This window comes from Mytilus californianus, unplaced genomic scaffold (assembly GCF_021869535.1).
Source record: "Mytilus californianus isolate M0D057914Y unplaced genomic scaffold, xbMytCali1.0.p SCAF_6, whole genome shotgun sequence".
NCBI classification, from domain to species: domain Eukaryota; kingdom Metazoa; phylum Mollusca; class Bivalvia; order Mytilida; family Mytilidae; genus Mytilus; species Mytilus californianus.
The window spans coordinates 14,212,891-14,227,589 of record NW_026262712.1 but is presented as its reverse complement, the minus strand read 5'-3'; the positions used below and the strand labels follow the sequence as shown (position 1 = coordinate 14,227,589).

The 14,699-nt window shown below is 32.5% G+C and overlaps 1 long non-coding RNA gene across 2 annotated transcripts; it reads left to right on the top strand.

Moving 5' to 3' along the window:
• The first annotated feature begins 666 nt into the window (after positions 1–666).
• Positions 667–5,851, top strand: LOC127705169 (uncharacterized). Of its 2 annotated transcripts, none has more exons than XR_007983738.1 (3): positions 667–736; positions 4,307–4,491; positions 5,705–5,851. It is a non-coding gene; the product is annotated as an uncharacterized LOC127705169 (long non-coding RNA). The 2 variants fall into 2 exon arrangements; XR_007983737.1 differs by lacking the exon at positions 667–736 and adding an exon at positions 2,301–2,370.
• The last annotated feature ends 8,848 nt before the right edge of the window (positions 5,852–14,699 follow it).

The window sequence follows — 14,699 nt, the reverse complement described above, 5'->3', positions numbered from 1 at the left end:
GTTGGATGCTCCTGTACAGTAAAAACCTTTACATAGTGATATTACAGTTGATTATCGTTTTAACCGTTGGTTTATATAGTAAACCGTTTGATTTTGTTATGTTTTTTAACATCCCGCTTTTTTTAATTAACCAAGGAGTTTGTTATATCTTATATATTATGTTATGTTCAAATATCATAAAGTGAGATTCCTGATCGATTTAATACATATGATAATAAATTCCACTATCGAAGTTGGTTTAATGATTTCCCTTTTCCTTTGCATGTACATTTAAAAAATCTAAACGGACAAACAGGTTAAATAAACGTCCATTCAATCTCCTACACATTTATTTTGTTTTCGTTCTTTATGCTAATTTAATGATTTATTTTTCATACTTTCATCGATAATACTCGTATGATCATTAAATTGAAATTCAAATTGCTAGCTAATGTGGGTTTTGAAGGTTATAACCTTTGTAGTCATTTTCTGACATTTAATAAAACAGGCATACTTTTTTTTCCGTGTCGTTTTTGTTTTTTTTTTATTTTTCATCTTGATTTTCAATTATTCCAGTGACTGTGTAATACACGTACTGCTATCGTAAAAAAAAAAGACAAACACAAGAAAACAAAATGTATTCGTTCTTGAAAATCAATGATTGATAATATTTTTTTTTTCTATTTTAGAAACACGCACTTAACCACTCGCCACGTGCCTATAACAGTTCGATTTCAGAAAAGAATAAAGCCAGTGGGTGAGTTCTATACGATAGCCTTGTGAAATAAACGATATATGATAATTTCATATTATTTGTTTGTTTTACTAGTTAAGAATATGATATCTGAAATAACACTTAATTATATTTGGTTCCTTGGACAATTATCTTCTGATATAGCGCTATGCACAAGGTAGATTTCTAACTATTTTGATCTGAGCGTCACTGATGAGTCTTATGTAGATGAAACGCGCGTCTGGCGTATTAAATTATAAGCCTGGTTCCTTTAACTATTCAACAGACACGTTCATATGCTGAAAAAAAAGTCATTGGCTTTTGTAATACAAATTTAAAAAGCATAATGCAAAACAACAATTTTGAGAATTAAAAAAAAAAAAATGATCAGTCAGTCCAATAGACCAAATCAACAACGAAAAAGAAACCAGATTAACGATTAAAGACCAGCAACAACGAGCAACACCTTTCCTGCATGTTTCGTATATCATACCTAGGGGCATCTACAGCATATGATGGTAATTAACGCATTGAAGTTAACACAGCAAATGATTATATCAGAATGACTGTAAAAAATTGAAAACAACACGTTAAATGATTCCATGCGTCCGAAGCGCTTTTCTGGATTTACCTTCATCAGGAACGCTCAAAGCCAAACATTTGAAATCCGAGGGATGTATAAGTACCGAAACAGTTGAATAAAACATATCGGATATGTTCCTTATGTCGTAACTACAATACCCTTCCCTTTTCACGAATGTGACTTACCGAATTAGACTATTTACCGGATTTGTAATAACATAAGCAACTCGAAGGGTGCCACATGTGGAGCAGGATCTGCTTACCCTTCCGGAGCACCTGAGATCACCCCCAGTTTTTGGTGGGGTTCGTGTTGCTTAGTCTTTAGTTTTCTATGTTGTGTCATCTGTACTATTATTTGTCTGTTTGTCTTTTTATTTTTGGCCATAACGTTGTCAGTTTGTTTTCGATCTATGAGTTTGACTGTCCCTCTGGTATCTTTCGTCCCTCTTGAAGAGCTTTTTTTAATTAACCAAGGAGTTTGTTATATCTTATTTATTATGTTATGTTCAAATATCATAAAGTGAGATTCCTGATCGATTTAATACATATGATAATAAATTCCACTATCGAAGTTGGTTTAATGATTTCCCTTTTCCTTTGCATGTACATAAAACAAAATCTAAACGGACAAACAGGTTAAATAAACGTCCATTCAATCTCCTACACATTTATTTTGTTTTCGTTCTTTATGCTAATTTAATGATTTATTTTTCATACTTTCATCGATAATACTCGTATGATCATTAAATTGAAATTCAAATTGTTAGCTAATGTGGGTTTTGAAGGTTATAACCTTTGTAGTCATTTTCTGACATTTAATAAAACAGGCATACTTTTTTTTCCGTGTCGTTTTTGTTTTTTTTTTATTTTTCATCTTGATTTGCAATTATTCCAGTGACTGTGTAATACACGTACTGCTATCGTAAAAAAAAAAAAACAAACACAAGAAAACAAAATGTATTCGTTCTTGAAAATCAATGATTGATAATATTTTTTTTTCTATTTTAGAAACACGCACTTAACCACTCGCCACGTGCCTATAACAGTTCGATTTCAGAAAAGAATAAAGCCAGTGGGTGAGTTCTATACGATAGCCTTGTGAAATAAACGATATATGATAATTTCATATTATTTGATTGTTTTACTAGTTAAGAATATGATATCTAAAATAACACTTAATGATATTTGGTTCCTTGGACAATTATCTTCTGATATAGCGCTATGCACAAGGTAGATTTCTAACTATTTTGATCTGAGCGTCACTGATGAGTCTTATGTAGATGAAACGCGCGTCTGGCGTATTAAATTATAAGCCTGGTTCCTTTAACTATTCAACAGACACGTTCATATGCTGAAAAAAAAGTCATTGGCTTTTGTAATACAAATTTAAAAAGCATAATGCAAAACAACAATTTTGAGAATTAAAAAAAAATATGATCAGTCAGTCCAATAGACCAAATCAACAACGAAAAAGAAACCAGATTAACGATTAAAGACCAGCAACAACGAGCAACACCTTTCCTGCATGTTTCGTATATCATACCTAGGGGCATCTACAGCATATGATGGTAATTAACGCATTGAAGTTAACACAGCAAATGATTATATCAGAATGACTGTAAAAAATTGAAAACAACACGTTAAATGATTCCATGCGTCCGAAGCGCTTTTCTGGATTTACCTTCATCAGGAACGCTCAAAGCCAAACATTTGAAATCCGAGGGATGTATAACATGTATAAGTACCGAAACAGTTGAATAAAACATATCGGATATGTTCCTTATGTCGTAACTACAATACCCTTCCCTTTCACGAATGTGACTTACCGAATTAGACTATTTACCGGATTTGTAATAACATAAGCAACTCGACGGGTGCCACATGTGGAGCAGGATCTGCTTACCCTTCCGGAGCACCTGAGATCACCCCCAGTTTTTGGTGGGGTTCGTGTTGCTTAGTCTTTAGTTTTCTATGTTGTGTCATCTGTACTATTATTTGTCTGTTTGTCTTTTTATTTTTGGCCATAACGTTGTCAGTTTGTTTTCGATCTATGAGTTTGACTGTCCCTCTGGTATCTTTCGTCCCTCTTGAAGAGCTATATGACTAAAAACACCTAAAACAAATAGCCAAATTCATCTAAGGTCAACTTTGCCTGAGGGAATTGAAACCATAGTTTCTTTATAATTTCAAATTTATTAACGGACAATTTAGAAGGGTTTGTTATAAATCATGTCAGTACCGAAGAACTGACTACTGAGCTGATGATACCCTCGGGGACTGATAGTCCACCAGCAGGGGTATCGACCCAGTGATGTAAAAATTAAAAACAACACGTTAAATAATTTCATGCGTCCGAAGCGCTTTTCTGGATTTACCTTCATCAGGAACGTTCAAAGCCAAACATTTGAAATCCGAGGGGTGTATAAGTACCGAAACAGTTGAAGAGCTATATGACTAAAAACACCTAAAACAAATAGCCAAATTCATCTAAGGTCAACGTTGCCTGAGGGAGTTGAAACCTTAGTTTCTTTATAATTTCAAAAGTTATTAACGGATAATTTAGAAGGGTCTGTTATAAATCATGTCAGTACCGAAGTTCTGACTACTGAGCTGATGATACCCTCGGGGACTGATAGTCCACCAGCAGAGGTATCGACCTAGTGATGTAAAAAATTGAAAAAAACACGTTGAATAATTTCATCAAGCAAATGCTGTTTTCGTCTAATGTAAACATTTCATCTTTTTTTTTAAATTTTGGTAAACCAGGGTTATAATTTTGTTTTGAAGTTATCTTTGTGTTGTTTTTATGTGTACCTTTATCAAAATTCATATCAACTCTGTAAATGTTTACATCTTTCAAATATGTTTTCAATTACAGCATTGCATATAGCTCAACATGGATCTTTTTAAGAAACAGTTTTTTTTTAAAAGTAATCTTAATTGTGTGATAACTAGTACATGTAGTATTTGAAGAATAACTATTGCAAACGCCAACATTGTAATTTATTTTAGAACATTACCAACTGGAGCAGCAATTGCACTAGGAGCAGCAGCAGTTTTTATTGTTATATTGGTTATACTGTATGCATTGATAAGACGTGTGCGTCTGAATTTGACAAATAATAACACAGGAATTAACAACGGTGTTGATCACAATTTACAACAACCGACTGGACACCCAATTGTTTTCATTAACGGTAATGCTAAATTGTTAAGTAATAGTTGTGATTTGCTTGTTTACATCAAAGAATATTCATGATACACTTCTCAATTTTAGATAACTATTTTGATTCGCTCCGGCATGATTTAGATTTATTTTTAAGTTGTGATAATATGATCTAAGTGTTTAAAGAAATGCTAAAGAAGTTATAAAGACTGTCATGCACTATCCGTTTTACTGATAACTACGAATATGTACAAATGACTGAGCAACAATCACACCCTCCTTTAATCCTTCTTTCGTCATTTCTGAAAACAGACATTGACACATAATAACTGACATTAATTTGATATGAGCAATACGACAAATCTCGACAGTGAAGTATGATCTGCCTTCCACACATGAGCTCCTTACTTCATGGTCACTTGTATTGGATAATCGGAGTCGAATATGTCCTCAGATTGTCAAAATGCTGTGAAAACTATACAACACAAATTGCTTTTACAAACAATAGACATATAGGTCAATGAAGTATTAACATGCTTCATTTCAATTAATAAACTGTGATAATCATTTTGTTAAATTGAGAATGGACATGGAGAATGTATCAAAGAGACAACAACCCGATCAAAGAGCAGAAAACAGCGAGACGCCAGCAAGGGTCTTTAACACAGGAAGAAAATCCTGCATCTTGAGGCGGGATTCAGATGACCTCTCTGTAATCGATAAATGTTTGAGTTAAGTGTAAATTTTTAAGCAATATGTTGATGACACAAACTGTCATCTAATAAAACTCGCTGCAAACAACGATAACATAAATGGATAGTTGATAATGTTTGCCATCAAATATAAGAGGAGAACTACATCAGTAATATGAACACAACAAACTGATAAGTGATACGTTACATTTTTCTCGGTAATAATTGACCTAAGTTGTTTACTAAAATTAGGTTATAATCACTTTTCATAAGTAATCGATATAATTTCCATAATCAAATACTGTAAATACTTTATCTTCTTAGACTGTAAATGTTTCAGTTCAGGGAATTCAATCCGACAATATCAATACTCGCATGCTATTTTACTATCAATATACAACTCGGTTACACATGTTACATATCAAATGTTTCACAGTTTGAGTTATCAACATATTGCTTAAAAATTTACACTTAACTTAAATGTTCATATCAAATAGCTGCATTTGTATGCGATAATGTATAGTTAGATATAGAAATAGAAATTTATTGTAGGATCGGATGGTAAGAGTGTCGTAATTGCTTCTACAAATCTGTCTTATGCTCAACAATCTGCACAAAACTTGCCATCACCCTACTCATATGCAAATGCCAAACTGACGATGCATACTGTATCGCAGTAAAAGACTATATATATTACCATTTCGGTAAGTTTTACAATTGATGAAATATCATATGTGGTTTTAAATGTTTACACAGTGGTTCTTTATATTTTCAAGGGCACACATTTCAGGGGATCGAGAAAACTACGTATTTTCGTTGATACTCTATTACATGGAATTGTCTAAATGTCCATACAAGACTATTTAATGTTTGTATTACGTTAAATATCAAAATGCATGGTTCACCCCAGGTTATGATATCCACAATTTGTTTGTATGGTTGATTGTTTAAAATTAAACGGAATTGTAAAATATTGCAAAAGTCACTCGTTACCAAATGTAACTCTTCATTTGAATAAGACTTACAAAACAACCAACAAGTTTCGAAATTTACTCCTAAATTACAGAAGATTTTAAATTGGCATGGACAAACAAAACCGTAAAAGACTATTAGCTATAGTCAAATCAACATTCAAAACGAAAAAAAGGGCAACATTTACAAAATCAAATATGTTCATTCTGAATCATCACCAAACATAAAAATGGTAAGGTAGATCAATTGATTTATGTAAATGCATATGTTTCCATTTATTCTATTCACTAATAGCAGTAGAAATTACAGCACGTAATCAACGAAAAAAAGAAGTAAACCAACAGAAAAAGTTTCTTAAAAAAATTGGTACATAAAGTATTACTGATAGTAGCTTATGTGTAGTCCCATATACATTTAAAAATGAGGCATATGATTTGTTTACCTTTCAGGATAACATTACAAGATTTTGAATACTACTATCAGAAGAAGAACATGCATACTCGTTTAATTGTGCAATTATAAAGTAAAATGTAACGATAGAGGCTTAATTAGTAGTACACATTGTAAACCAAAAAACCTGAGGTCGACAACATTTTCAACTTATATTTCGGGGAAATTTCAGAAATTCAAATGTGACGTCACGGTTTTTGTAGGTTAATCTCTTTGGATAACTCTGCTGTGAATTTTTATGTGCTGGTTTAAGTTGTTTTATGTATCCGTTTTTTTTTCTGTAGTTAGTCACCACTTCGGTGTTATCATGTATATCTATTATATAGTCATTTTTATAAATTAACTGTTTATAAAAGTATGAATTATTCTAAGTACTTAGGATGTTCTTATCCCAGACATATAACCTTTGCCGTATTTGGCACAACTTTTTGAAACTTTTGGTCCTCAATGTTCTTCAACTTTGTACTTGTTTGGTTTTCGTACTTTTTTGATCTGAGCGTCACTGGTTAGTCTTGTGTGGACGAAACGCGCGTCTTGCGTATTAAGTTTTAAACCTGGTACCTTTTGTTAGCTATTATTCGTATGTTTCTCTGTCCTATATGTTCTCCCATTTATTTGTATTGTAGTCCTGTCATGTAATGTTGTCATGTTAATATTATATTTAACATTCCATAAAAGCGGGAGGTTTGGCTAGCCACAAAACCAGGTTCAACCCACTATTTATTTCTAAAAAAAGTGTCCTGTACCAAATCAGGAAAATGGCAATCGTTATCATATAGTTTGTTTTTGTGAGTGCTGCATTGTCGTTTTTGTTTATTTCTCTGTCCTGCATGTTCTTCCATTTATTTGTATTGTAATCCTGTCATGTAATGATGTCATTTTAGTGTAATATTTAACATTGCCATAAAAGCGGGAGGTTTGGCTAGCCACAAAACCAGGTTCAACCCACCATTTTTTTCTTAAAATGTCCTGTAGTAAGTCAGGAAAATGGCCATTGTTATATTATAGTTCGTTTCTGTGTGTGTTACATTGTAATGTTGTGTTTCTGTTGTGTCGTAGTTCTCCTCTTATATTTGATGTGTTTCCCTCAGTTTTAGTTTGTAACCCGGATTTGTTTTTTTCTCAATTGATTTATGAATTTCGAACAGCGGTATACTACTGTTGCCTTTATCTAGCACGTTTGTGTTGACGCGATAAACACAATTAAAGATATGTAAGACAAGTCTTTTCTTCGTGCTTTGAAGTTTAAATAAATAAACAAATAATCAAAAAAGGTGTCTTATTGGTTATGGTTCATATACCAGTAATGAAAGCAATCATGATTAACAAAGATAGAACATGCTTAGCGGGGCAACGAGAATGCACAAGCTAAAACAAAAATTAAACAAAAACATTAAACATGATTTCAGACGACGTATAGACAGGAAATACTAACTGAATGTTCCTGAAGTGTTACCTAATCAGTTCCTAGTATTCGGTGTTGTCCTATTTGAAGAAGAAAAAAAAACAAGAACTGTGGTTATGATTATTCGTGATAGCCTTTGAGAGGTAGTCCAAATAATTTGATCAAATCGTTGTGCCTTTCGACGGATAGACATCTTCTTTACCATTTGGAAACTTCAATGCAAGAATCTTCCTATTATTTATCATTTGATAATGAATGATATTAATTAAGTTTACGAATGGGAAAGCTTGTGAGACAGACATTAATTTTTAACAAGGTGTATTCAGTTTCTGTTTGCACTTCGCTAGGGTTGCCGTTTTTTTTTTTTTGCAATAATTCTATACAACATATAATGTAAACTTATGTGTGTATATTTTATATTCAGTACACCTGCCTATAAAAAACGTTTCGTTAGAAAAGTATGTCACTATCAGATGTGCAATTTTTACAGTTTACCTGTTACTTTAATTTATACATTTGAAATGTTGTCATTAAATTTGTAACCTACAAGTTCAAAGGAATAGCATTAAAAAAAAATTGCGTTTGTACATGTAGAAGCCTATTCGGTGAATGAATGTAATTAAAAACTATTTTGAGGACTGTTTTCTTATACATAAAAATCATATAATTTAACATGTATTTTTGATGGTAGTGATCACTATATCAATGAAATAAAAGCAGAGTCCAATGGTAATACAGCAATTTGTCTCTCATTTTTTTGTTGTTGTTAGAGATCTTTGTTGATTTTGAGGAGTAAAATAAATATTGCGGACTTTGATATATACAGACAATTACGACATACGAAAACAGGGTAAGATGTACAAGTGCTATAATTAGAAAAGTAACATTGTTTTAGGCAGCGAACACTTTTTTACGAGTACTCGACAACGTTAACTTTGCAACGTCAAAGCCGAATTACGTCTTACCGCAATGGGCCCATTTTGTCAAACGTTCCCTCTGGTATCTTTCGTCCCCTTTTAAGGGACTTTCCATTTTGCATTTCCTTTAAGGTTTGTTATTTTTGTTAATTGTACTTTTCTATTTATATATATCATTTATATATATAAGTCTAACTTTAAAATAACGTACAAACCTATGATTGCGTTGGATAAAAACCGCAATTTTCATACGTGTGCATGCAAAACAAATTTCTAGGTAGAGGGGTCTACATACAGCACAAACAACATTTTCCAGAATAACAAAAAAGTGAAACGACGCTAATTCGGTTATCCTGAAGAGTCCCAATGGAAGGATGAAATCGATTAAATTGTTAACTTGTTTACTTATCTTTCTATATATTTTATGAATATATATATATATATATATATATATATATATATATATATATATATATAAACAAGTCTAAATTGAAAACAACGTTCAAACCTATGATTGCGTTGGATAAAAACCGCAATTTTTATACGTGTGCATGCAAAACAAATTTCTTGGTAGAGGGGTCTAAATACAGCACAAACAACATTTTCTAAAAGACCAAATGAGTGAAAAAGTATATTTTAACAAAACGCATTTGACTAGCAGGTCGAACAACTGATGTTCTTAAACCCTGCTGACTGTCATTGGCGATTGCCAAATAAACGGATCACCGATGTAATAAATGGATCTTAATTATAAATTAAATACTAAACAGAAAACAATAAAATTGCGGAAAAGATGGTATACCGCAAGCAAAAGGTGCAAAGGTTTTTGTACACCATATCCGGATTTCGACAATTAATGTCTCTTCAGTGATGTTAGGAATCGAAACGGTATTTGGAAGGCCATATAATTTACCTCAATTTAGGATAGACTCTTAAATTTGGAAAGAGTCAAAATAGGATTAACGGATCATATAAACCCGAAGGCAAATATAATACAAGCCCAAACGAAAAAATATAAACAAGTCTAAATTGAAAACAACGTTCAAACCTATGATTGCGTTGGACAAAAACCGCAATTTTTATACGTGTGCATGTAAAACAAATGTCTTGGTAGATGGGTCTAAATACAGCACAAACAACATTTTCCAAAAGACCAAAAAAGTGAAAAGTATATTTTAACAAAACGCATTTGACTAACAGGTCGAACGACTGATGTTCTTAAACCCTGCTGACTGTCATTGACGATTGCCAAATAAATTGACCACCAGATGTAACATGGATCTTATATTTAATTTAATACCAAACAGAAAACAATAAACTTGCGGAGAAGATGGTATACCGCAAACATGAGGTGAAATTTGTACACCATATCCGGATTTCGACAATTAATGTCTCTTCAGTGATGTTAGGGATCGAAACGGTATTTGAAGGCCATATAATTTACCTCAATTTAGGATAGACTCTTGTATTTTAAAGAGTCGAAATAGGATGAACGGATCATATAAACCCGAAGGAAAATATAATACAAGCCCAAACGAAAAAATATAAACGTTTCTAAATTGAAAACCACGTTCAAACCTATGATTGCGTTGGATAAAAACCGCAATTTTTATACGTGTGCATGTAAAACAAATTTCTTGGTAGAGGGGTCTAAATACAGCACAAACAACATTTTCCAAAAGACCAAAAAAAGTGAAAAGTATATTTTAACATAACGCATTTGACTAACAGGTCGAACAACTGATGTTCTTAAACCCTGCTGACTGTCATTGACGATTGCCAAATAAATTGATCACCAGAATTAACATGGATCTTATATTTAATTTGATACCAAACAGAAAACAATAAACTTGCAGAGAAGATGGTACACCGCAAACATGAGGTGAAATTTGTACACCATATCCAGATTTCGACAATTAATGTCTCTTCAGTGATGTTAGTGATGTTATATATATATATATATAAATGATTTAGGAACATCCGTGGTTCGACCTGTTAGTCAAATGCGTTTTGTTGAAATAAACTTTTTCACTTTTTTGGTCTTTTGGAAAATGTTTTTTTTTTTTGCTGTATTTAGACCATCTACCAAGAAATTTGTTTTCCATGCACACGTATAAAAATGCGGCTTTTTATCCAACGCAATCATAGGTTTGAACGTTGTTCTCAATTTAGACTTGTTTATATTGATATTTATCATATATTTATAGAACATAATGGTTAAATTGTACCCCTTGATAAACTATTATTTGTACATATTTATTCATTACATTGAAGAATTGTCTTTGCCGTGTGATATGACTTTTGTTATCAACTGCTTCCGGTTGTTATCAACTGTTACCGGTTTTTATCACACGGTCAATCCGTATTCGCCTTGTCGGTCATTTCCGTAATCGACTCACTACTTACAAAACATAAACAAAAGACATGTCAGACAACAGTGGTGACGAAACTACAGATTACATTAATTCATTGAAAAATGCAAACACAATTAGAAAAACACTCAGTGATATCAATGTTTTTACCAGATGGATAAGGGATAATAATGATATTAGAAGTTTGGATGATATTCCCGTCATGGGATTGGACAAAATATTGGCAATGTTTTTTTATGAAAATCACGAAAGATTATGGCAGTCCTTATGAACCTAGTACTATTAAATCCTTTCAAAGTAGTATTTCAAGACACCTAATGGATACAAGGAACATAAGTATTGTAAAAGACAAGGAGTTCCATCACTCCATAGAGGTTTTATAAGCAAAGACAAAGGACCTGAAATCAATGGGCATGGGATAAAAAAAAAGACGTGCAAATCCATTCACGGCATAGGAAATTGATGTACTTTATGAGAAGAATTTTCTTGGCCCAGGTAAACAGCCAAATTTCTATTTCATTGAATTGTAAATGAGTATATGGGGAAATATTTGTAGTGTCAGTGTAATATAATATAGTCTTGTCTGCATGCTATCTTCTCAACCGTCACTCAAACTTTTGCTTTGCTATATTACAAATTTGTACCACATGTATGAAGTCTATTGTAGGCAAATTCATTCATGAAAGTATCCTTGTACATATATAACTCTGTGTTGTTTGTAAAAGACGTTTATATTAAGTTATATTAATTTCAGCAAATGGCAAATAGTTGATTCGAACAGTTTGGTTGAACAACAATCTGCATTTTGGCTTGAAGTCTCGTGAGGAACATTCTACACTAAGATGGGGTGATCTGCAGATGAAATCTACAACTGATGGGCTTCAGTATCTGGAGCACACGGAAAGGGTAACCAAGACAAAAACTGGTGCTAATTACAGGATAACAAGGGCTTTCCAAGCAAAGATGTTTGCAGATCCAGGTACATACATATTTTATATATTATATAAAGCCAGTATTCATATTTTGGTTGTAAAAAAAAAAACATTCATGAATAATGTGCTATGAGTACTAAATATAAATCTTTAAACTGTAGATATATGCAAAGGTAACATGATCTTTGTTTATCAATTGTTACACATATTTTGTTTTGGTGGATTTACACTTTGGACATGTTGTATGCAAACAGATGATACATTCAAATGCAATACATACATTTCATGCAGTATGATTATGCTTTCTAAATATATATATATCAATGCCAGAATTAAATATGTATATATTTTTACAGGAAATACCAGATGTCCAGTGGAAGTTTATAAGCAGTATATTAAACACAGACCTGAAGATATGTTGGAAGACGAGAGTCCTTTTTATTTGGGCATTAGCAGGAATATAAAAGATGATATTTGGTATTCACGGCAACCAATGAGAAAGAACACTATATAACTTTGTTAAAGTAATGTGTGAAGAAGCAGGAATACAGGGCAGAAAAACAAATCACAGTGCACGTAAAACGACTGTGAGTGCTTTAGTACACCAAAACATCCCTGATACTCGTATAATACAGCTCAGTGGGCACAAAAATGTTCAGTCAATAAATGCTTATAGTGTTGCCTCAATAGAACAACAACGAGAAATGTCGAACATTTTATCAACTGTTGGAACCGATATGACTGCTGAAAAAAAAAAAAAAAAACGCAAACCTAACAAGTTACATGATGAAAACATGAATGAAATTGTTGAAATGCCAGATGACGAGGATGAAGTATTGATGTCCGCATCTCAGGAAGCAGAGTTAGATGTTGTCTTAAAGGACATTACAAACTTTAAGAAAACAGTAACTGATAAGCCAAATCCTGCTCAAATGTCTAATGATATGCCAGAGATTATTCACGATAATTATAAAGGGAGGGCCGTACAGATGTTTGCTGGGGCGACGATCACGGGAAATGTTACTATTAACTTTCCAACATAAAAACTGATACTCACATATTGAAAATTGTTACAATCAAATGTGTTGTTATTATAAATGTGTTTCATGTTAAACTTGTTTAATAAATTTTCAACCATGACTGTATCAATATATTGACCCAATGACATAAAAATCACTTTTCATCCTTTTTTGTATCTGGCGATTAACCAAAATTTAACTCGGACATTTTATACACTAATATTGAAATATATGATAAAAAGATCATAACATGTCATTTTCATATCAGACACCTTATCAGCCCTCAGTCATGATATCAGCCCTCGAGCCGGCGGCTCTTGGGCTGATATCATGACCTAGGGCTGATAAGGGGTCTGATATGAAAAATGCCATGTTATAATCTATAAATATACATATTATAATTTTAACATATTAATTATAATTGTTTTCAATCTAGACGTGTATATATATAGTATAAGATTAAACTGTATCTGAAGCAGAAGACATCACAATTTCTTTAATAATTTATCCGTTTTTTGTTATCACTATCTCTTTGCTCTCTCAAGTATGTCATATACATATTTCGACCACTAAAAATACTGCAAATTTAAATGACAAAATAAGGATGTTAATTTTCTATACACAAATCCGTGTAAGGACATATCGTATGCTTAATTAGATTATGATGAGATGCCTTCTCTATATTTTACCAAGAAATCTACTGCACATGAATATAACGGTCAAAGGATTAAGTCATCATCCTGTGGGAGTAGTCATGATAGGAAAATTATATATCGTTCTACATTTTGTACGAAACAATAATGCTTTGTTGAATATACTTAATTTACGACATTGAAACAGTTCAGCCTTCCTAGCCAAAGGGAACACAACTATTGAGACAATATGAATTGATTTAAATTACGTGATAATCGTTGGTATCCACATTGAAAGCCCAGCAAACAACACAAGTCATGATGAAAGTAATATTGAGTATGACTATGCATCAGAAGTCGTGGACATCATATTTAAATTTCTAAAAAGGATGCATTCTATTCTCCTTAATGCAAGGTCTTTGCTACCTTAACTATAAGAACGAAAAAAAAGTGGCTACGAAAACAAACGCAACAGTCATATTCGTAATGGAGACATGGCTAGATTCATCTGTTTTAGACGGCGAAATATAAATTGATGGATATTCCGTCCTAATGAAAGGCCGAATAAGAACAGGAGAAGTGTACATTTTCATTAAAAGTCGATTTGTGTTCATTATAATAACATAAACGGTACCAATATTTTTGCACCAGATGTGCATTTCGACAATCAATGTCTCTTCGATGATGCTCGAGGCCAAATATTTGAAAATCCAAAGCTTATTAAACATATGAAGGAACGATATTGATAACAAAGACAAAGAGACCAAAGACGAAACCAATTATAGCCGACCAAGTTGATCGCCTACCGAACCAGGCAATTTTATTTTCGAAACTTTTTAAAGAAACAA